Here is a 25,234-nt window from a genome sequence, read left to right as displayed (position 1 = left end):
TCCTTGAGAAATGATCTTGAGAAGGAAATAATTCCCCAAAGCTCCTCAACTGACTGTCACCAGAATTCCAGAATTCCAGATTCTTAACTCTTTAGCTAGTTATATCTTCCGTGTTTTTCCAACTGGCTTTTCCCCTTCAACAGTCCCAATTTAAGATGTTGCTGCACAAAAGATCCCTTCTCTATGTGGAATCATGCTTCCGGAACTCCGTATTGTGTTTACTGTTATCTTACTCAAGTCTCTCACTGACCTTTGGGGTTTTTCCACTATTTTGCTCCCCACGCCCACACTCACCTGGGAGCTTACGCTTGACGCCATCTGGTCCCTCTGCACAGCATGCTCAGCTTGGCCTCCTGGAACTCGGGACAGGCTTGGTGTCTTTGCACCTGAGTCTTTATGGGGGAGTTTGGACCCTGGTTACCTTGTTTTTGAGATAAAATAATGAAACACTCTCATAATAAGAGTTTATGCACAAATTCATGCTTACTGATTACCAAAGAAAATGGAACAGTGAGATGTTTCTTTTTCCATCTTCAATGTTTTGATACACTCTAACCTGAAAAGCTTGATCAGATACCACCCTTAATTCCCTCTTCCTTTCTTCATCCCTGCCTGTAAACAAAGTCTCTTCTCTAATTAAGCAATGGAAAGAATATAATGGACACACTACATGTCCCTTAATCTTCCTGTGCCCTCACCCTGGCATCTGTTTGTCTATAGAAGGCCTGAATTCTGCTTTGCTCCTTTGTTAAGTGAGATGTCCATCTTTATTCTTTGTTGCCAGTGGCTCTGATTTGGAAAAAAGTTTGGGTAAAGCTAGGATGCCAGATCAGGAAGCCTATCCCTAATCTGCATTTGGACCATGTGTTCTAATAACCTTATCAGTAACAAAGGGGATGTTTTGAACTCTATCTCCTTGACTTATGCACTTATTGCTTCTAAAAAACTCCAACAAAATCTCCTAAATTCCCAACATAGGAAATGAAGGAAGGGCTTTAAAGTTCTTTTTTCTTAGCAACACAGTAACCTCAACAAAGACAATGGTCATGGGAATGACTAAGAAAAACAATAACTGGCTATTCCTAAATGTTCAATTGACCAGAAATTTGGAAAAGTTACAGTATTCTGAGGGCTAAAGCTATAATTGTTGATGTTGTTTAGTCACTAAGTTGTGTCTGACTCTTGTGCGACCCCATGGACTGTAGCCTGCCAGACTCCTCTGTCCAAAATTGGGTAAATGCAATTACCTAAGTGGAACAAGATCAAAATAATCCAGAAATTTCACTACCATAAGCTATTATTTCAGTACTTAACATTAAAAGATACCATGATATGTAATAAAGCACTCATTAACCAAAATGTTGCAAGCATGTTAAAAAAACATTTTTTATTAATAAAGGGCTTTTTTATTTGTGCCACATTTCTAAAAAAATTATCTTAGTTCTTTCAAAACTTCTTTGATTCAAGAAATTAGCAAATACAGTATTTCTCCATATTTTAACACAGCTCTTTGATATCTGCAACTCATTTTGTAATATGAAACAACAGAGTTCTGGTCTTATGACGATCAAGTTTATTAATTATATGGATTGGTAGAAGTGAAGTGGGTAGGGAGTGACTTGAATTCAGCTGGTGGTTTATCTTGAACTAGGTAGACTTTCTGAGTACACTTAAAGTTTTACAAACCTGTTGTCTCTTTGCTTATTTGTTTTCATGCAGGTGCTACTTTTATCATTTATCTAATCTAATCAAATTGTGGTTAGAGAATACGATCTATAATATCTTTTCGTGGAGTTTGTCAAACCTCTTTTGTTGATAATTTTTGTACATATTCCATGAGTACCTGAAAGTATTATATATTTTATATACTGGATACAAAGTTGTATTTAAAGTCTGTTATTAATAGATTGATCTTACTAATTTTATTTTTCAAATTTACCATATTTACTAATTTTTGTTGGCTTCTTATACTGGTTTCTGAGAAAAGAGTGGTATAAATCATTACTCCATTGTGAATTGGCCAGTTTCTTTTTGTAATTATGTCCACTTTTGTTTTGTATATCTCAATTTTCAATTGGTAAGTGTCTATAAGTCATGATCTTTAAATCTTGGTAGATTTTTCTCCCTATCACGACCATATATTTTTATCTTAAATTCTAACTTGTGTGCTATTATAGCTACAGTAGCTTTTTTTGTCATTCAAATCTGTTGTATTTGTATATGATAATTTTTAAATTAAATTGAAATAAATTCTAACACATAAGTAATATGTTTACTATACCATTTACCCATCACTGCATAAAAAACTCCCCCAAATCTTAGTGGCTTTAAATAGTGGCACCACTTATTTTGTTCATGAATTTGTGATTTGGGCAGGGTTTGGTGGGAAAGCTCTTCTCTGCTCTGCTTGGTGATAGCTTGAGACAGCCCAGGCTGGGGTTAGATCATCTGAAGGCTCTCCCACACATCTGATGCCTGAGTGGGGAAGACTCAAATTGCTGCTGCCATTCTCTCTATGAGGTCTCTTTAGTATGACGTTGCAGGGTAGCTGGACCTCTTATATGCTGGCTCAGGGCTCCCAGCCAAGAGAGCTAGGTACAAGTTGGGTTGCCTCTTATGATCCGGCTTAGGAAGTCCAGCAGCATCAACTAAGGCCAGCCCATATTCTACAAGAGGGCTGGACTTACCCTTGCCTTTGAGAAATTACATTATTCATTTTAAAAATTGTGTTAAAAATATAATATATAAAAAAACATAAATTTTGTCATTTTAACTATTTTTAGTACATTTCAGTGACATTAATTACATTCACAATGTGCAACCACCACCAAAATTTTTTCGTAAAGGGTCATCCATATATAAGAACTCCATTCCTTTTCATGACTGCATAATAGCCCATTGTGCACATATATCACATTGTATCTACCCATTCATCCATCCATGGACACTTGGGTTGCTTTCATCTTTTGGCTATTGTGAATAATGCTGTTATGAATACTGGTGTAGAGATATCTGTTTGCATTTGTGCTTTCAGTTCTTTTGGGAATAAACCCAGGAGTGAAGTTCCTGGATCATATGGTAATTCTGTGTACTTTTTTAAAAATAACTGACATACTGTTTTCCACAGCAGTTGTACCATTTTACATTCTCACCAGCAACACACAAGTGTCCATATTTCTCCATATCCTCACCAGCACTTGTTTTCTGTGTTTTCTGTTTTAAATAGTAGTCGTCCTAATGAGAGTGAAGTCTCATCAATGGGTGTGAACCATCTCACTGTGGGTTAGTTTTTTTTTTTTTTAATTTTTAATTGGAGGATAATTGCTTTACGATGCTGTGTTGGTTTCTGCCATACATCAACGTGAATCAGCCAGAGGTATACACATGTCTCCTCCCTCCTGAACTCTGTCCCAGCTCCCACTCCATCCCACTCCTCTAGGTTGTCATACAACACCAGATTTGGGCTCCCTGCATCATACAGAAAATTTTCACCAGCTATCCACTTTACCTATGCTAATTTATATGTTTCCATGCTACTTTCTCAATTTGTTCCACACGCTCCTTCCCCCACCATGTCCACGAGTCTGTTTTCTATGTCTGCGGCTCCATTGCTCCCCTGCAGATTGGCAGTACCATCTCTCTAGATTCCATAAATATGCATTAATCTATAATACCTGCTTTTGTGTTTCTGACTCACTTCATTCTGTACAACAGGCTCTACTTTCATCCAGCTCATTAGGACTGACTCAGATGTGTTCTTTTTATGGCTAATATTCCATTGTATATATCTACTATAACTTCTTTATCCATTCATCTGTCGATGGATATCCAGGTCGCTTCCGTGTCCCAGCTATTGTAAATAGCGCTGCAACGAACACTGGGGTCCATGCATCTCTTTCAGTTATCGTTTTCTCGGGGTAACATGCCCAGCACAGCAGCTTCATTTTAATTAGTGTTTGCCTGATAGTGTTTTCTATCCCTGTGATGTTTAATATGTCTGTGTGATTTTAAAAAAATAAACATTGTTGAGCTATATTTTTTAAAAACTTCATATGGATGGTCTGTCTTCTAACTCATAAATTAACATATACCATAATCACTGACATATTTACAATTACTTCTACTATTTCAACTCAAGCTTACTGTTTATCCTTCTTTTCCTTGGCTTTTATTCTTCTGTTTCCTTGTTTTCTCTTTGAACGATAATTTTAAAAATAACCCCTGAATTTTTCTCTGCATATTTAGAAGTTATGAGATTATCTTAATTTTTCACATACATATATTCACATAATTTGTTCTAACAAATCTAAAGATATAGGAACTTCAGTTCAGTTCAGTTCAGTCACTCAGTCATGTCCAACTCTTTGCGACCCCATGAACTGCAGCATACCAGGCCTCCCTGTCCAACATCAACTCCCGGAGTTTACCCAAACTCATGTCCATTGAGTTGGTGATGCCATCCAGCCATCTCATCCTCTGTTGTCCCCTTTTCCTCCTGCCGTCAATCTTTCCCAGCATCAGGGTCTTTTCAAATGAGTCAGCTCTTCGCATCAGGTGGCCAAAGTATTGGAGTTTCAGCTTCAGCATCAGTCCTTCCAATGAACACCCAGGACTGATTTCCTTTAGGATTGACTGGTTGGATCTCCTTGCAGTCCAAGGGACTCTCAAGAACCTTCTCCAACACCACAGTTCAAAAGCATCAATTCTTTGGCGCTCAGATTTCTTTATAGTCCAACTCTCACATCCATACATGACCGCTGGAAAAACCATAGCCTTGACTAGACAGATCTTTGTTGGCAACGTAATGTCTCTGCTTTTTAATACTCTGTCTAGGTTGGTCATCACTTTCCTTCCAAGGAGTAAGTGTCTTTTAATTTCATGGCTGCAATCAACACTCTACAGTTACACAAAGTATCCTTTTTTATCTTGTTATTAATGTTTTAGGTGTTGTTATTTACTATTACTAAGCACTGGAGGGAACTTTAATCTGAGGAATAATGTTTTACTCAATTCCAGAAAACTCTCTGGCGAAAGCTCTGATCTCTTCAACTAGCACTTCTTAATCATTTCTTAATCATTCTCTTGTTCAAGCTTCCTTGTCCCTCTGTCTTTATGTGTATTTCTTTGACTCTTCACATTAAATTCTGAGTGAATTCTTTTAAACTATATTCTAATTCATTAGTTCCCAGAGATGGTGAAAATCAACAAGGCTGGTTCAGTTCAGTTCAGTTGCTCAGTTGTGCCCTACTCCTTGCAACCCCATGGACTGTAGCACACCAGGCTTCCCTGTCCATCATTAACTCCCAGAGCCTGCTCAAACTCTTGTCCATCAAGTTGGTGTTGCCATCCAACCATCTCATCCTCTGTCGTCCCCTTCTCCTCCTGCCTTCAATCTTTCCCAGCAGCAGGGTCTTCTCCAATGAGACAGTTCTTCACATCATGTGGCCAAAGTATTAGAGCTTCAGCTTCAGTATCAGTCCTTCCAATGAATATAACAATGCTGGTAATAAACTCTAAAGAATATTTTCATTACCATGTGGCAATGGCAAGCATGCACCTCTTCTATACAAGGTCATATTTTGGCTGTAATAATAGGTGACAAGTGCTTCTTCTGTTATTGTTATTTTCTTACCAATGATAGCCCAATGTTACTTAGTATGAGCAAATAAATTATTACCATACCCAAACGTTGAATTGCTAACCTCTCCTCCTTCTTAACAATATCCAATTCAGAAGTCTTCCCCACTTCCCTAATTCCTCTTTCAATTAACCCAGGCAATGCACAAACACACCCTCAACTACCTTTACTGAGGTTCTTCCATGGTGCACTCTCCCTTGTTGTAGTAAGCTAAATAAATCTAACTTTATTTGGGTCTCTATGTGTTTCTAAATATATGACTGCAAGTTTGTTAATAATTTGCTGATAGGTTTTTTAAAAATAATTTTATTGGGTTTTTCTTTTTTTTTGGCTGTTTTTTGTTGCCACGTGGGCATTTCTCTAAGTTGCAGGGGATGGGGGCCACTTTCTGGTTGTACTGCACAGGCGTCTCATGGCAGTGGCTTCTCTTGTTGCAGAGCACAGGTTCTAGGGGGCTGGGGCTTCAGTGTTTGCAGAGTGAGGTCTCAGTAGTTGCAGCTCCAGAGCACAGACTCAGTGGTTATGGCACACGGGCTTAGCAGCTATGCAGCAGGTGGGATCTTCCTGCATCAGGGATCACACCTGTGTCTCCTACATCGGCAGGTGGATTCTTTATCACTGAGCCACCAGGGACCCCCTGCTGATAGTTTTTGTATGGTAGATTTCAACAATGTTCAGTTTAAACTGAACCTCAGTGTTCATAGCAGCACTATCTACTATAGCCAAGACATGCAAGCAAAATAAATGCCCATCAACAGATGAATGGATAAGGAAGACATGGTATACACACACACACACATATATATACATCACACCTCAGCCATAATAAACTGAACCATGGGTGCTGTTTATCTCCAAAGTTTCTAATTCTTTTTTTTTTTCTGAATTGTTACATGTTTCCTATTTTTGTTTTATATTTCTTACAAGATTTTTAATGTGAATTTTTTTCCTCTTTTTATTCCATTGCACATCCTAAAACATACAGCCTTTTTAAATCTGTACTAGAAAATATATTGTGAGGGAGAGATAACTTGTGTCTTGATTGCTGATTTTGTCGGCTAACATTCTTTAGTTTTCAGATTTCCTCTACCCCTTCATGTATATAGATTTGGCATACTTTAATAGTCTCTATCTAGAATCCCAAAGTTCAAAAAAAAAAAAAAAAAGCAAGGTTCAGTTCTCATAATGGAATTTAGGTATTCCTGCTTTCTGGTGATAGTGAAGATAATGCAGACCTAATTTACAATCATTTCAATTTTGCAACTTTCACATTGTCTGACTATGTCCTAGGATACTTTTTAGGGGGGTGGCAGTGGTTGATGGTGAGGTTTATTTTTTATTTCTTTTTAAATTGAAATATAATTAACTTGCATTGTTGTGCTAGTTTAGATGTACAGCAAAGCAATTCAGTTATACATACATATAACTTTTTCTCAGAATCTTTTCCATTATAAGTTGTTAAAAGATAATGAATATAGTTCCCTATGACATACAGTAGGTCCTTGTTGCTTACCTACTTTATATATAGTATTGTATATACATTAATCTCAAACTCCTAATTTCTCTCTCAGTCGCCCCCACCCCACTTTCCCCTTTTGGTAGCCATAAGTCTGTTTTCTATGTATGTGAGTCTATTTTTGTTTTTGTAAATATGTTCTTTTGTATCATTTTTTAGATTCCACATGTAAGTGATATATATATGTCTTTTTCTGTCTAATTTGCTTCAGTTAATATGATAATCTCTAGGTCCATCCATATTGATTCAAATGGCATTATTCTACTCTTTATTTAGTTTGCATCCATGTCTTGGCTATAGTAAATAGTGCTGCTATGAATACTGGGTTCATGTAGTTTTTCAAATTACAATTTCCTCCAGATACATGCCCATCAGTGGGACTGTATGGTAACTCTACTTTTAGTTTTTTAAGGAACCGCCATACTGTTCTCGAGTGGCTGTGCCAATTTACATCCCATCCAAGTGCAGGATGATCCCTTTTACTCTGCTCCCTCTCTAACTTTTTAAGGATGGCCATTCTGACTAGTGTGAGATAACACTTCATTGTAGTTTTGATTTGCATTTCTCCAGTAATTGGTGATGCTGATCATCTTTTCATGTGCCTGTCGGCCATCTGGATGTCTTTAGAGAAATGTCTATTTAGGTCGTCTACCCACTTTTTGATTGGGCTTTTCTAATATTAAGCTGTATGAGCTGTTTGTATATTTTGGAAATTAATCCCTCATCAGTAGCATCAATTGCAAATATTTTCTCCCATTCTGTAGGTTGTCTTTCCATTTTGCCAGTGGTTTCCTTTGTTGTGCAAAAGCTTTTAAGTTAAATTAGGTACCACTTGTTTATTTTTGTTATTATTTCCATTATCCTTGGAGACGTATCCAAAAAATATTGCTATGATTTATGTCAAAGAGTGTTCTGCCTATGATTTCCTCCAGGAGTTTTATAGTATCCAATCTTACATTTAGGTCTTTAATCCATTTGAGTTAGCTGTCCGATTTTCCCAGGAACATTTATTGAAATGGCTTTCCTTTCCCCGCTGTGTACTCTTGCCTCCTTTGTTGTAGATAATTGACCATAAGTCTGTGGGTTTACTTCTGGGCTTTCTATCATGTTCTATTGACCTATGTGTCTATTTATGTCCCAATACCATACTGTTTTCATTACTGTAGCCTTACAGTATAGTCTTCAGTCAGGGAGCCTGATTTCTCCAGCTTCATTCTTCTTTCATAAGTTTATTTTGGCTATTAGAGGTCTTTTGTGTTTCTACAAATTTTATAATGCTTTGTTCTGAAGAAGTGAAGTGAAAGTCACTCAGTTTTATCCTACTCTTTGTGAACCCATGGACTCTACTGGAGTGGGTAGACTTTCATTTCTCCACGGGGTCTTCCCAACCCAGGGATTGAACTCAGGTCTCCCTCATTTCAGACAGATTCTTTACCAGCTGAGCTACCTTCTAGTTCTGTGAAAATTGCCATTAGTATTTGATAGTGATTGCATCAAATCTGTAGATTGCCTTGGGTACCATAGTCAGCAAACAATATTGATTCTTCCAATCCAAGAACAGTGTATTTTCCCACCTGTTTGTATCATCTTCAGTTTATTTCATCAGTGTCTTACAGTTTTTGGAAAGCAGGACTTTTGTCTCCTTAGGTAGCTTTGTTTATAAGTATTTTGTTCTTTGAGACATGATGATAAATGGGATTTTTTTTATGTTCTCTTTCTGATATTTTGTTATTAATGTATAGAAGTGCAGCATATTTCTGTATGTTAGTTTTATATCCAGCAACTTTACTAAAATCATTGATAATCTCTAGTAGTTTTCTGGTAGCACCTTGGGGTTTTCTATATAAAGTATCACATCACCTGCAAACAGTGACAATTTTACCTGTTTTCCAATTTGGATTCATTTTATTTTCTTTCCTTCTCTGATTGCTATGGCTAGGACTTCCAAAACTACATTGAATAAAAGCAGCAAGAATGAGCATCTTTGTCTTCTTTCTGATCTTAGAGGAACTGCTTTCAACTTTTCACTTTTGAGTATGATGTTACCTGTGGGTTTGTGGCCTTTATTATGTTGAGGTATGTTCCCTCTGTGCCCACTTTCTGAAGAGTTTTTAACATGAATGAATGTTGAATTTTATCAGAAGCCTTTTCTCTACCTATTGAGATGATCATATGATTTTTATTCTTTAATTTGTTAATGATATTTTATTTTTAAAGCTATAGCCACAGTTTTCAGGAAGGTGTGATAATGATAGTCACCTTTCCTACATATCCTAAAAATACCTATAAAAATATCAAGAAGAATAAATAAAAGCATACAAGTCACAAACTTCATCATAATTATAAAACAAACAAATATTACAACCTCAAATTACCTGTAAGTAGAAAAATAATAATTTTGAAGAGAGCTAGTTCTTGAACTCCCACAATGAGTCCTTGTAGAGAACAAGAGGGAAAGAGCAAAAGTGTGCAGAAAAGAGAAGACTGAAGTAAAACCACACTCAGAAAGACAAATTATTTTTTTTAGTGCAAAAATACTGAGAAACCATCCTGGTAGATCAAAGCATGGACATAAAAAAATATCAAGCCCTAAAATACTGTCTTATACAGGCAATGCTTCTTGGGAAAATAGACTAGAGAGGAAGGGACAATTTTCTAGTTCTGGCCATGAAAATTTAACAGGGCATAAACTTAGTCTCCCATGGTAAAGAAACAAGGAAACTGAACAAAAAATACATTAACTCATTGTTTACAGATGTTGGACAACTGACAGCCCAAGACAGGGATCCTGAGAGCAGAGAAATAAAGAAAATGGGCCCTGTGATTTACCTGACTCTCTGACTGGAGGCACATTCTAGACCACAGTGAGGGAAAGGAGTTCTAAGAACAACATGACAATCTTACTGAGTTAAGGTAAACAGTCGGAGATAAAGGAGGCAGAAGTGTTAGGGCAGGAATTTTAGTTTCAGGAGGAACAGAGCTGCAGCCACTACTATTACTATGCTGACACACAGGGCTCCAAAGAATCTGCATGATGGTAATCTCAAGGCTTTATTGATAATTAAGCCATGCTTTTATGAAATTCCATAAGCTGAATAGAGAACAACTTCCATGGAGCTTAAAACTGAAATACTGCCTGAACACACAGAAGGTGAAGAAATGTTCATGCTTCAAAATGAAGAATTAGGAGTTTTCACTAAATATCTGAGACCCTAGACAGTGCATTAAAAAGCAGAGACATTACTTTGCCTACAAAGGCCTGTATAGTCAAAGCTATGTTTTTTTCTGGTAGTCATGTGTGGATATGAGAGCTGAACAATTGAAAGGCTGAGTACCGAAGAACTGATGCCTTCAAACTGTGGGGCTGGGAAGACTCTTGAGAGTCCCTTGGACTGCAAGGAGATCAAACCAGTCCATCCTAAAGGACATCAGTCCTGAATATTCATTGGAAGGACTGACGCTAAAGCTCAAACTTCAATACTTTGGCCACCTGATGCAAAGAACTGACTCATTTGAAAAGACCCTGATGCTGGGAAAGATTGAAGGCAGGAGGAGAAGGGGACGACAGAGGATGAGATGGTTGGATGGCATCACCGACTCAACGGACATGAGTTTGAGTAAACTCTGGGAGGTGGTGAAGGACAGGGAGGCCTGGCAAGCTTCAGTCCATGGGTTTGCAGAGAATAGGACACAACTGAGTGAATGAAAACAGTAATGAGATCTTAAAAGGGTCATAATTAGCAGCTAGACTACATAATCCTGGGGACTTTCCAGGTGGCTCAGTGGTAAAGAATCTGCCTGCCAATGCAGGAGTCACAATCCCTGGGTTAGGAAAATCCCCTGGAGGATGAAATGGCAACCCACTCCAGTACTGTTGCTGGAATAATCCCATGGACAGAGGAGCCTAGTGGGCTGCAGTCCATGGGGTAGCAGAGTCAGACACACTGGACGACAAAGCACACATGCGGCTAAATGACTGTGAGAGGAAAGGCTAGTCAAGACTTGCCCCGACAAAGCTTGAAACCAAGCCTCAAAATTATCCAACTGATCTGAAGTAAATTGACTCTTCACCAAAGCACAGCCTCACAAATTTAACAGAAGATAATAAAATCCAGGCACTTAAAAACTTACACATCTCAAGATACAATATCTAATAAAAATGACTAGACATGTCAAGAATCAGGAAAATGTAACTCATAAGGAGAGGAAAAATAAGTAAACATAACAAACACAGAAATGAGAGAATGGAATTGTCAGAAGAGGATTTTTAAATAGATATTATATGTAGCATGCTCGAGGATTTAAAGAAAAATATGAACATAAAGGGGAAAGAAATGGGAAATATAAAATGTACCAAAAGAGTCATCTATTTATAAAAGCATAATATCTGAAATAAAACATCTATTGTAATAAAACATACAACAGAACAGTGCAGAAGTAAAGATTAGTGAACTTATTAAGTACAAAGTTATAGAAACTATCCTAACAGAATAGAGCATAGACAAAGAAGGATGAAAATATGAGGCTTATTAACCTGAGAGAAAATATCAAGCAATTTAGCATACACATAATTGCAACAGAAGATGGAAAAGAAAGAGAAAGGGAAAACCAAAAAAATAACCTAAAACAATACTGGCAAAAAAATGTTTATGATTGATGAAAAATATAAAACTACATCTTCATGAAGCAAAGTGAACCCCATGCAAAATAAAATCACTAACAGAGAAAAATGGTAGGTAAATTCTTGAAAACCAGTATAAATAATGTGATAAATCTTAACAGAGGCAAGAGAAAAAAATCCATGTTACTTAGTGAGAAAAATGATAAAGATTACAGCAGACTTTTCATTTTAAAATGTAAGTCAGAAGATGATGGAATATCATTTTTCATTGTATTCCTGACTAGAGGGTGTAACACAAGTTCAATTATAAGGAAACATCAGGTATCCACAAGTTAGAAACATCTTCAAAATATTTTGCCTGTACTCTTCAAGAATCTTGGTGTCATTAAAGCCAATTCAAAAAGAAAGCAACTCATTTAAGTGATGAAAGTAACATGAAACTAAATGCAATGTTGATCCTAAAATTTTTTTCTTCCATATATGCTATAAAAGATAGCATTAAAACAATGATCAAAGTTAAAATAAGTCCTGAAGATTATAGAATAGTGTTGTATCAGACTTATTTATCTTATTTTTATCATTCTACCATGGTTATGAAAATGTGAGTATTTGGGGGTAAAAAGACCTAATTTTTGAAACTTTTTCTCAAGCATATGTATTTACATATATGTAGAGAGTGATGAACCAGATGCAGTAAAATGTTAACAATTTGAGAGTCTAAATTACACTTTAAAAGCAAGCAAACATTTTATTACTTATTTATTTTTATTAACTTTTATTGGAGTATAGTTGCTTTACAGTACTGTGTTAGTTTCTGATATAAAAAAATAAAATCTTAGAAAAAAAATCAGATTTGTGATCACCAGAGACAAGGGTGATAGGGAGGAATTGGATGAAGGCAGTCAAAAGGTACACACTTCCACTTATAAGATAAATAAGTACTAGGGATGTAATGTACAATGTGATAAATAAAATCATAACAGCAGTGTGTTATATTGATGAAAGTTGTTAGAGCAAATTCTGAGAGTTCTCATCACAAGCAAAATATATTTTTCTGTTTCCTCACTTTTATATCTATGAGATGATGGATATTCACTAAATTTTTTGTAGTTAATCATTTCGTGATATATATGTCACACCATTATGCTGTATACCTTTAACTTATACAGTGCTGTACACCAATTATATCTCAATAAAAGAGGAAAAGGAGCTTCCGTCCTGGCGCAGTGGTAAAGAATCCACCTGCCAATGCAGGGGACACAGATTCCACCCTTGGTCCAGGCCATGGAGCAACTACGCCTGTGTTTGCTTCTGCTTGTGCTAAGTTGTTCAGTCTGACTCTTTGCATGACCCTTTGGACTGTAGCCTGCCAGAGTCTTCTACCCATGGAATTTTTCAGATAAGAATACTGGAGTCGGTTGCCATTTCTTCCTTTAGGAGCTCTTTCTGACCCAGGGACGGAACCTGCATCTCCCCTGGATTCTTCACCCACTGAGCCATTGAAGAAGCCTCAACCAAGCCCATGCACCACAACGATGCAGCCGACACTCGAGAGCTGGGGAACCACAACTACTGAGCCCAAGCACTCTAGAGCCCATGCTTCTTAGCAAGAGAAGCCAGCACGATGGGATGCCCAAACACCAAAACCAGAGAGTAGCTGCAATTAGAGAAAAGCCTGTGCAGCGATGAAGACCTGGCACAGTCATAAATATGCAAATAAGTAAAAATAATTTTTAAAACACAGGAAGAAAAAAGAAACAGTTGGGAAATTTAAGTGGAGTCTATGTAGAAGTCCTTTCTGCTCTTATGATTTTCCTGTAAATTCCAACTATCTCAAACTAAAGTGTTGTTTTGTTAGGCGCTTAGCCGTCTGACTCTTTGTGACCCCATGGACTGTAGCCCACCAGGCTCCTCTGTCCATGGGATTCTCCAGGCAAGAATACTGGAGTGGGTTGCCATTTCCTTCTCCAGGGGATCTTTCTGACCCAGGGAGTGAACCCAGGTATGCTGCATTGCAGGCAGATTCTTTATCACCTGAGCTATAGGGAAGTCGCCTATATAAAGTGACCCTTTGCTAAAAAGCATTACTTCAAAGTAACCACTGCCTCCCACCCCAACACACACATATGCTTTTCCCAAGTGAAGAGAAGCCTATTTCCCTGGCTCCAAACAGCAGTCTTATTCCAGCCCCCTCTTTTTCACGTCCCCCTCAGTCCCTAGCATCCTGCAGAATCCCTGTTTCTGAGTGGTTCAGTCTGCTTTTTGACAAAGCCCAGGAGTCTCAGGCTTCAGTTCATTATGGCCTTGGGAATTTTGTCCACAGTTATTTACCTGGTTTTTCACCACAACTAAGTCTCATTTCTTTATTTTGTTAAAAAAGACACTGACTACTGAAAGAGTACAGAAGTTTGAAATTATGGAACCATTTGGATCAAAAATTTTAGTTGGTAGCTTTAACCAAAGTTACAACCACTGTTGTATTGCTAATGGCATTAACAATATGTATTTTGCTTATAACTAAGTGTATGCAGAATTCTGAGTCTTTGAAAGCCATTTCTGTCTTTAGAAATCCAGATACAACAAGTTTATTGGTTCAGCAATACAGTCCAATCCCTAGGATACACAATTAGTACAGTGACCATGTGAAAACTAATGAAAAAGCAAATTGAAAATAATTCATGTATGCATGAAGTTTGATTTTAGAAACTGATGTTAACTGATGTGAAACACTTTTACCATTTACCAAAGAAATATTCTGAGTGCTTACTGCATGCAATGTGGAGCAAAGGCATCTCATAATGAATCATCCTTACCATAGCTTCCAGAATCTTACAGTCCAATAGCCAGTCCAATAAATAAGCAATAAATAAATACAGTCCAATAAATAAGCCATCAATAAATAACCACAATGGGCTTCCCAGGTCACACTATTGGTAATGAATCCTCCTGTCAATGCAGGAGATACAAGAGATGCAGTTTCGATCCCTGGGTTGGGAAGATCCCCTGGAGTATGAAATGGTACCCCATTCCAGTATTCTTGCCTGGAAAATTCCATGGGCAGAGGAGCCTGGTGGGCTACAGTCCATGGGGATGCAGAGAGTCTGCAAAGAGTCATGACTGAGCATATGCATATCATTCCAAACAACAATGCTCTTAGGAATTCAAAGAAATGAGCGATGAATTACAACTCTAGAGGATTAAATAAGGCTTTTAGGAAGAGGTAGCTTTGGGGCTGTGTCTTTGGGATCCTGAAAATGGGTTCTTTGTAACTATTTAAGGAGAGGGTAGGAGTTTAAACTTGGGACAGTTTAATTAATGGTGGAGCAGCATTAGGAAGAAAATAGCCTTATTTCAAATATATGATTTATAGTAACATGTGACCATTTTGTATGTTCATAATGGCTATCTTCTTTTCTCATCCATAGCTTCTTTCCCCCTCATCATCTATTATTCTCGAACTAGCTTGTGATTTTTTTAGTCTATTATATTTTAGATTTATTCTCCTGTACTAACCCTTTGAGTAGCCGTAGTTGCTGATTGTTAGTGATCCCCTATGAACAAATCTTGTCACAGGAGGAAAAGGCAGCAATTTCTGGTGATCACTTTCAATGTTTAGCAGGCCCTTTCTCATAACCCTGTTGAAACGTTTATTGTCTCTCAAGGAGACAATGCAATAGTTTTTACTTTAATTTCAGCATCTCCTTCCCCTGGAATCATACTTCTTTATGCCTCTGGCCATGTGGCATAATGGACATATAGTTGAAATCTGCCAATCTGAATACAAATCCTGGTTTTGCCTCTCCCTGGTTGTATCCTCAGTCTCATGTTTCCTCAGTTTACAATATGGGGCCCTTCCTGTAAACCTTTCAGGCTTGTGGAGGCAATGAACAAGTTAAAGGCATGAAGGTGTCTAGTTTACATAGGAGTTAATCAATAAATGCTATTTTTCCTACTTTCTCACTGCCTTTAATGATTTTCTTCCCTCCGCCTTGTACACCCTCATTTTCTTCCCCTTTCTCTTGCTCTGGTTATTAAAATCCAACTCATCTAAGTCCCACTCTATCGCCTGTGGATCCTTCCCTAAATCGCTGCGGTGATAATTGTTTGAACTTTATTTTGTGCTCTAAAAACATGTGAACTGACTTCCGTTTAGCACTTAGAGTGGAGCCCTATCGCTCAGGGCATCAGTTAAAGTAATTCAACTCAAGGAGTTTGGCAACACTGCTATCGCATCAACTGTATTAACAGGCGGTGAATGCAATCAAACCCAAGAGAGTCACTGTCTGCTGGTGAAGCCCTTGGAAAGACTGTGGGAATAGATTTCAGTGCTCTCTGTCATGACTGAGCTGTATTCCACCTGCTAGACATTGGTGATAACACTATCTCTGTCAGACTTTACTTTCTTGGGCTCCAAAATCACTGCAGATGGTGACTGCAGCCATGAAATTAGAAGACACTTGCTCCTTGGAAAGAAAAGCTATGACCAACCTAGACAGTGTATTAAAAAGCAGAGACATCATCTTGCCTACAAAGGTCTCTATACTCAATGCTATGTTTTCTCCAGTAGTCATGTACAGATGTGAGATTTGGACCATAAAGAAGGCTGAGCGCTGAAGAATAGATGCTTTTGAACTCTGGTGTTGGAGAAGACTTTTGACAGTCCCTTGGACAGCAAGGGTTTCAAATCAGTCCATCCTAAAGGAGATCAGTCCTGAAAATTCATTGGAAGGACTGATGCTGAAGCTGAAGCTCCAATACTTTGGCCACCTGGTACAAAGAGCCGACTCATTGGAAAAGATCCTGATGTTGGGAAAGATTGAAGGCAGGAGGAGAAGGGGACGACAGAGGATGAGGTGGTTGGATGGCATTACCGACTCGATGGACATGAGTCTGAGCAAACTCTGGGAGATGGTGAAGGACAGGGAGGCCTGGTGTGTTGCCGTCCATGGGGTCTCAAAGAGTCGGACACAACAGAGTGATTGAACAGCAGTAAGAAAAAATATCAAAGGTGATATTAACCAATTATTTAAGCCATAAAGAAACACTGGTTTATAAAGAATTAAAAAAAGAACTCATGTATACACCACTAAACTGTACAGACACTTGGGTGTCCAGAGGGTAGTTTGTATAGCATATGTGTCTTATATGTCCCTTTTAAAATCATATATTGTAAAATATGTCTTCTTTATACTTTACTCCTTCATATTTCTTTATCTCTTTGTAAAACTGCATTGTAATGACTTGAGGACCAGAATTATACTGGGAATGTAACATATATTTAATGAATATTTAATAAAATTAAAAATAAAATGGGATATATGGAGATACACCAGTAGCAGAATAAGGCAGAAAAAGTCAGTGGAGAGCCTGGCACCTGCTAAGCCTTTTGAACAATCACAGTTAATCCTTTAAGTGCACTGCATACATCTTCCTTTCATCTTCATGGCAGTCCCATTGTAAAAACCAGTTATGACCTCTGCCTTACAGAGGAAGAAACTGACCTTTAGAGAGAGCTTAAATAAACTGCCTGAGGTCAACTTCAGGTAAGTGGCAGAGACAAATTTCAAATATAAATGTAAAAAAAATAGAAAACCAAATCCACAGTCCACAATTCTGAATCTTCAGTCTTCCAGATTTCAAAAATCCTTTTTCTCCTTTACCTTTCACTCTCAAAGACTATAGGATTCTTCTTGCACAATACCAGGCTAACCAGTCAAAAATTAATTTATTTTACTGTTCATTAAACTGAACAATGTAAACATAGACCTACTGAAATTTGAAAGACAGCCTATATGAAGCCCAGTTTCATTCTTTATTAACGTTGGAAAAATTGTGTTGTCCGTGAGGATAAACCAAACCTAAAGGCATGCTTGGGACCCTTCTTAGGTTTGTCTTCTGTCGGTCCCCCTAGAGTGGTTTAGGGAAGGACCTACTAGGATCTGATTTTGTTTGCTCATCAATTTATGGGGGTAACTCATTTTGTTTTACTGCAGAAGTATCTACATCTTTGACATTTTATAATTCACATAGGTCAGCTTGATTGTGCTAATGGAACAGAACTGTGGAGATTTCAAGAGCAAACGTTCTGAGCAGAGTTTTCACTGTTCCCATAACACCTGAATAGATATATGGAATGTTCCCTTGTGACGGATACTGGCAGGGTATTTGGCTCAGAGAAAGATAGAAGGTGAAAAAGAGGATGAGAAGACGAAAAGAACGTGGCTCCTTTGAAAATAACTTATTAAAAAGAGGGCTTTGCCCAGGAAAATGTTGGCTTTGGCTGCTCTCTAGTGGTGGGCGGTGTTCACTGTCAGCAATTCTTTCTGCCTAGTTTCCACCTTGAAGGGCAAGATGGAAAACTCCACACGTCTGCTTGGACACCTAGAGCTGGACTGCAAACACACACACACATACACACTTACACATGCACACACGTGTGCAACAAGCCTGGGGGAGAAGGAGAAGGTCGGAGAGAAGACTTCTCCGGGCAGGAAAAGAGAAAGGGGACGGAAAGATGGAGTGTTCTATGGCAGCCACAGAAAGGCATGGGAGCAGAGGCGAATTCCACAGTCAGAGTCTTAGGCTTTGGATAGCTGTTCTCACGTTTACCGGAAGCAGCCACAGGAAGGGCGCATCTTCCTCACTGACACCCAGTCTAAATCTAGATACTGTCGTTTCTAAGGTTGGAGTTGTGTCGGCACCAGAGTTATAGCTGGTAGTTCAGAGCTGGCTTCTTGCACAGATCTACAGAAAATAAGCAGGAGAAACGGAATACAGTGGTTGACACCTGTGACCCTTGCTTTCTGGAGGAAAGATGTGTTCAGGTCACTCTTGTCTTCTTTCCACCTTGAACTACTCAGCAAAAGGTGGCAGAGTCCAGGAGGCAGCGGGCCTCTGGGATCACATCCAGTTTTCCCTAAGTCATACTTTGCACGACTACGTTTGTGTTTTGTTTCATAAGCATTTAGTGAAAAGGTCATTAAGTCAACCATTTTGGGGTGGTTGTTTGGTTTTTGGCAATGTGCTGCTTTGGTTGACAGCTGACTTATAACTTGTGTTTGATTTTATCTCTGCACTGATTTTCTATGAAAAGATATGTAGTTACTTTATCCCTTTAGGTCCCAGTTACTACATTCATAAAACGGTGGTGGCAGGGGAGGGAGGCTGATTGATATTCTGGTCTCCTTTTATCTCTGACATTCTTAAATAGCATTATTCATCAGAGACACGTGTTAAAGATAGCAATATATATATATATATTCTGGGTTATGTGAGAGACCCTTTACTAAAATATCCTGGATTCTATGAGAGACCCTTGAGTCCCAGCCAGCTGAGCTGCGGTTCACACAGAAAGGACTCCTCAACCCAGGATAACAGGTAAGTAAGTGTACAGTGGTGACCTGAGGCGCTTCGGTAAAGAAATAAGATAGTAGCCGTCAGCAGAATAAAGATCCCATGCAAAATTCCCTTCATTCCGTCATTTTCCAGGTCTACTTTCTTCATGTTTATGACTCTATATGTAAAGCAATGTGGGGAATTAAAGCAATGATTTGGATAATTCAAGCAGAGAGAAACTCCACAACACCCACACATGCTGCAATTATCTAGACATTTCAGGCAGAAGTGGAGCTCAAACCCGAATTATCAGGATAGTGCTTCAATTCTTGTGAAAAGCAGCAATGTTAATTGCCTGACACATTCAATGTGGTATCACAGGAGGCCGATGAGAGAGCAAAATTCTCGCTTGACATGACTAGAAAGGAGAGCATGGAAGAGAAATATTCCACATCAGGTGAAACTTGGTAGGAGAAGATAAAGGTAGTGAAATGATGACTGCTAACACAGGTTGCAGAGTACAAAGGAAGCTTTTACAAATAGGCCCGGGGAAATGGAGAGATGGAGAAAATTAAGGCTGCTAAACAGTGAGGATGGGTATGAAACTGAAGACAGTTCTAAAGTAGCTGAGAGACTGAACTCTTTCTTTGAATCTAGTTTTAACAGGAAAAATGAAGCAAACAAATTTGGACCATTAAGATATAATGTAAACCTTGCCAAATAGCTATTGGCAACAATCAGGTGAGGGAATACAGAACTTGGAAATTTTGCACATTTATAAATCAGCCAAACAAGCACCTGAGATTACTAAGAGAATTGGCTGATATGAATTACTTACTAAACAGTTCACACTTAACTTTTTGAGAAAAAAAAAAAGATATTATACAGCTAGGATGGTAGTAAATGCCTTTAAAAAAAAAGATACCACAAATCCTCTTTCTGAAAATTGTTCTATTTCCCAAAAGGGCAGTCCTACAAATCTGAGGTTCAAGTAGTAAACAAAAGATGGACAAAATACCACTAATGTATATTTAAACAATGGTTCCCTTTATGACCAATCCAGGCAAACAGTAAATGCTTAATAAGAATAGTGATGAACCACAGCAAGGCAAAGCAAATAAAACAGAACATGAGTGACCTGTCATTAAAACATTAAAGGCCAGGAGGCCAAAGTTTGCTGAGCAAGGCAAGAGACTTTCAATATGTGATGCAATGGAAAGACCGTGCCTTATTAGCTTTGTGACTCTGACCAATTTACTTAATCTCTCTGTGTCTTATTGTTACCAACCTTTTTACAGGTCATGAAACTCCCAATTTTCCTGACATTCCAATGAGCACACAATGTAGATACAATATCTAAAATTGCCCTGGACTGTAGCAAATATTAATTCCCTTATCTTTCCATTAAGAATCACCTGCCTCAGCTTTTGGTAGATAAAATTTGGATCTTTTCTGAATAGTACTCCAGCTAATTGTAGAAAATCTTGTGGTTGGAGCAACCAGTAACTTCATCCTGAACACAAATGTAAAAATCCTCAACAAAATATTAGTGAACTAAGTTCAACAGTACATTAAAAAGATCATATGCCATTATCAAATGGGATTTATTCCTAGAGACAAAGACGGTTTATCATACATACATCAATAAGTGTGATACACCACATCAACAAAAAGGAAATGTGGAAGTGAAAGTGTTAATCACTCAGTTATGTCCAACTCTTTGTGACCCCATGGACTGTAGCCTGCCAGACTCCTCTGTCCATGGAATTCTCTAGGCAGGAATACTGGAGTGGGTATCCAGACCCTTCTCCAGGGGATCTTCCTGACCCAGGGATTGAATCCTGGTCTCGTTCATTGCAGGCAGATCCTTTACCATCGGAGCCAGCAGAGAAGCACATGGGGGACTATGTCAAATTAAAAACCATCTTCACATCAAAGAAAAATCAACAAAATGGAATGGAAGAAAATATTTGCAAACCACATCTCTAATAAGGGGTTATTATCCAAAATATACAAGAAATTCATATAACTCAGTAGGCTTCCCTAGTAGCTCAGCTGGTAAAGAATCCACCTGCAATGCAGGAGACCCCAGTTCGATTCCTGGGTCAGGAAGATGCCCTGGAGAAGGGACAGGCTACCCACTCCAGTATTCTTGGGCTTCCCTGGTGACTCAGCTGGTAAGGAATCTGCCTGCAGTGTGGGAGACCTGGGTTTGATCCCTGGTTTGGGAAGATGCCCTGGAATGGGGAACGGCTACTCACTTCAGCATTCTGGCCTGGAGAATTCCATGAGCTATATCGCCCATGAGATTGCAAAGAGTCAGACTGAGCAACTTTCACTTTCAGTAGCAGAAATACAACCTGATTAAAAAATGGCCAAAGAATCTATATAGACGTTTTTCTAAAGAAGACTTACAAATGGCAAAAAGATACATGAAAAGGATCTCAACATCACTAATCATCAGAGAAAAGCAAACCAAAACTGCAAAGTATCACCTCCTGTCTGTTAGAACGTCCATTATCAAATAAAAAAGACAAGAGATAGCAAATGCTGGCAAGGATATGAGGGAAAGGCAAGCCTTGTACCCTTTGGTGGGAGTGTAAACTGATACAGCACTAAGGAAAGGAACATGAAATTTCATCAGGAAGTTAAAAATAGACCTACCACACGATCCAGCAATCCCACTTCCGGGTTTACATCTAAAGGGAACAAAACCGTTCTCATGAGGCGATATCCGTACTCCAGTGTTTGTGTGCCTGCTCGGTTGCTGAGTCATGTCCGACTCTTTTGCAGCCCCAGGGACTGTAGTGCCAGGCTCCTCTGTCCATGGGATTCTCCAGGCAAGGATACTGGAGTGGGCATCTATGCCCTGCTCCAGGGGTCTTCCTGACCCAGGGATTGAAGCTGCGTCTCCTGCACCTGCCATGTTGCAGGCAGATTCTTTACCACTGAGCCACTGCAGAAGCCCCTCTCTCGTGTTGATTGCAGCATTACTCACGACAAGCAAGTTATGGAAACTAAACATTCATTGATGGATGAATAGATAAAGACAATTAGGCAGAGATAGATGATAGACAGAATATTAGTCAACCTCAAAAAGAAGGAAATCCTGCCATTTGTGACAACATGGGCATTATGCCACGTGAAATAAATCAGAGAATGACAAAATACTGCATCATATCAGCTATATGTGGAATCTTAAATAAAAAGCAAATTCATAGAAACAGAGAGTGAAAAAAGGGTTGCCAGGGGCTGGATTGTGTGGAAAATAGACTGGTATATAAATATAAACTTTTGTTTATAAGATGAACAAGGTCATGAACAAGATGAACAAGATGAACACTTGCAATGCAAGTGACCTGGGTTCAATCCCTGAGTCAGGAAGATCCCCTGGAGAAAGATATGGCTACCCACTCTAGTATTCTTGCCTGGAGCATTCCATGGACAGAGGAGCCTGGAGGGCTAAAGTCTGTGGGATCACAAAGAGTCGTACATGACTGAGTGACTCACACACACACACACACACACACACACATACAGGGCTTCCCAGGTAGCTCAGTAGTAAAGAATTCATCTGCCAATGCAGAAAACACAAGAAGTGCTGGTTTGATTCCTGGCTTGGGAAGATTCCTGGAGTAGGAAATGGCAACCTGCTACAGTATGCTTGCCTGGGAAATCCCATGGACGAAGGAGCCTGGTGGGCTACAGTCCATGGGGCCACAAAGAGTCGGACACGACTGAGCACATACACACATAGTTGATAATACTATATTATATACTTTGAATTAATTTGCTAAGAGAGTAGAACTATGTTTCTGATAGAAAAAAAACAACAAAAAAGATAAATATGTGAGGTGACAGATGTGTTAATTAACTCAATGGTGGGAATTCCTTCCGAGAGTATATATTTCAGCTAGTTCACTTCAGGTGTTCAGTTGTGTCGAACTCTTTGTGACCCCATGGACTGCAGCACACCAGGCCTCCCTGTCCATCACCAGCTCCCAGAGCTTGCTCAAACTATTGTCCATCGCATCAGTGATGCCATCCAACCAACTCATCCTCTGTCATCCCCTTCTCCTCCTGCTTTCAATCTTTCCCAGCATCAGGGTCTTTTCAAATGAGTCGGTTCTTTGCATCAGGTGGCCAAAGCATTGGAGTTTCAGCTTCAGCATCAGTCCTTCCAATGAGTATTCAGGACTGATTTCCTTTAGGATGGACTGGTTGGATCGCCTGCATTCCAAGGGACTCTCAAGAGTCTTCTCCAACACCACAGTTCAAAAGCATCAATTCTTCAGCGCTCAGCTTTCTTTATAGTCCAACTCCCACATTCATACATGACTACTGGAAAAACCATAGCCTTAACTAGATGGATCTTTGTTGATAAAGTAATGTCTCTGCTTTTTAATATGCTGTGTAGGTTCATCATAGCTTTTCTTCCAAGGAGCAAGCGTCTTTTAATTTCATGGGTGCAGTCACCATCTGCAGTGATTTTGGAGCCCAAAACAATAAAATCTCTCAGTGTTTCCATTGTTTCCCATCTATTTGCCATGAAGTGATGGGACCAGATGCCATGATCTTAGTTTTCTGAATGTTGAGCTTTAAGCCAGCTTTTTCACTCTCCTCATTCACTTTCATCAAGAGGCTCTTTAGTTCTTCTTTACTTTCTGCCATAAAGGTGGTGTCATCTGCATATCTGAAGTTGCTGATGTTTCTCCTGGCGCGATCTTGATTCCAGCTTGTATTTCATCCAGCCCAGCATTTCTCATGATGTACTCTGCATATAAGTTAAATAAGCAGCGTGACAATATACAGCCTTGATGTATTCCTTTCCCTATTTGGAACCAATCTGTTGTTCCATGTCCAGTTCTAACTGTTGCTTCTTGACCTTCGTACAGAACATATACTACCTGTACCAAGTCATTCTGCTATATGTTTTAAATATATTACAATTTTATTTGTCAAAAAATTAATGAATGAACCACATTCATGACATGAAAAAATAGTAATAAATATATAGTTGGTGTTTAACATCTTTTCATTAAATTAATGAAATAAGTGAACTCACTAATTAATTTTGTTTTTGTATGAAATAAACCAATTTGTTTCCTATAGTCTTCATTTGGCTGATTGCATCCCTGTGGTCTATTTCCTAAAGATTGGGAATGAATATGGAGGCTTGAGGGATTTTGTGGGTTTTTTTTTATGCAATGAAGAATTCATAATCCATGATTCCTTTTGATAGGACTTTAATAGTCCTTGATCGCTTCCTTCTTTTCTGATATGATAACATGCTATAGGCTCAATGTTCAGTTCCTGCTCTAAACCTGGAATCTACTATATTTCCCAAAGAACTTGATTCCCATAGGGGTTTCTAAGGGTGCTCATCACTACTGGATTTTTCATTATTTTTAGGCTACTTCAGGGGAAATAGATGAAAATGTTTTTAAAAGTTTTTTTTTAAACAAGTTTATTAATGTACAATGACAGGACAATAAATTCCAAGTATCTAAAAAGTGCAATTTGATCAGTTCTGACATCTGCAAGCACTTGCAAAACTATAATTGAGACAGCAAATAATTTTATCACCCTTAAACATTTCCTCTTGCCTCTTTATAATCCATGCCTCCTTCTACTTCTGTCCCTAATCAACCACTGATCTGCCTACCATTAATATAAATGAATTCACATTTTATAGAATTTTATATGAATCAAATCATATTTCACATGCACTTTTTGATAAACTTCTTTCACTTAGTATGGTTATTTTGAGATTTATCCATGTTGTTGTATGTATCAATATATCAGTTTCAGGGTGAATATATTTCCATCTGTTGGGTATTTAGGAGTGAAATACTTCAGTCATATGGTAATTGTTGTTTGATTTTTAAGAAACTACCAAACTGTTTTCCAAAATGGTTATACCATTTTACCTTTTTTCCAGCAGTTTTTAGTGAGTTTTTGTTGATACTTTGGTTTCAATTTATGTTTTTCTGACTACTGATAATGTTAACCATCATTCATGTGCAATTTTGGCTCTTTTTCTATTTTGTGAAGTGTCTGTTCATTTTTTTGCTGATATTTTCATTATACTTTTTAAACTAATCATTGAGCTTTGAGAATTATT

This window comes from Cervus canadensis, chromosome 6 (genome assembly GCF_019320065.1).
Source record: "Cervus canadensis isolate Bull #8, Minnesota chromosome 6, ASM1932006v1, whole genome shotgun sequence".
Lineage (NCBI taxonomy): Eukaryota > Metazoa > Chordata > Mammalia > Artiodactyla > Cervidae > Cervus > Cervus canadensis.
Note: the sequence above shows the minus strand (reverse complement) of the source record.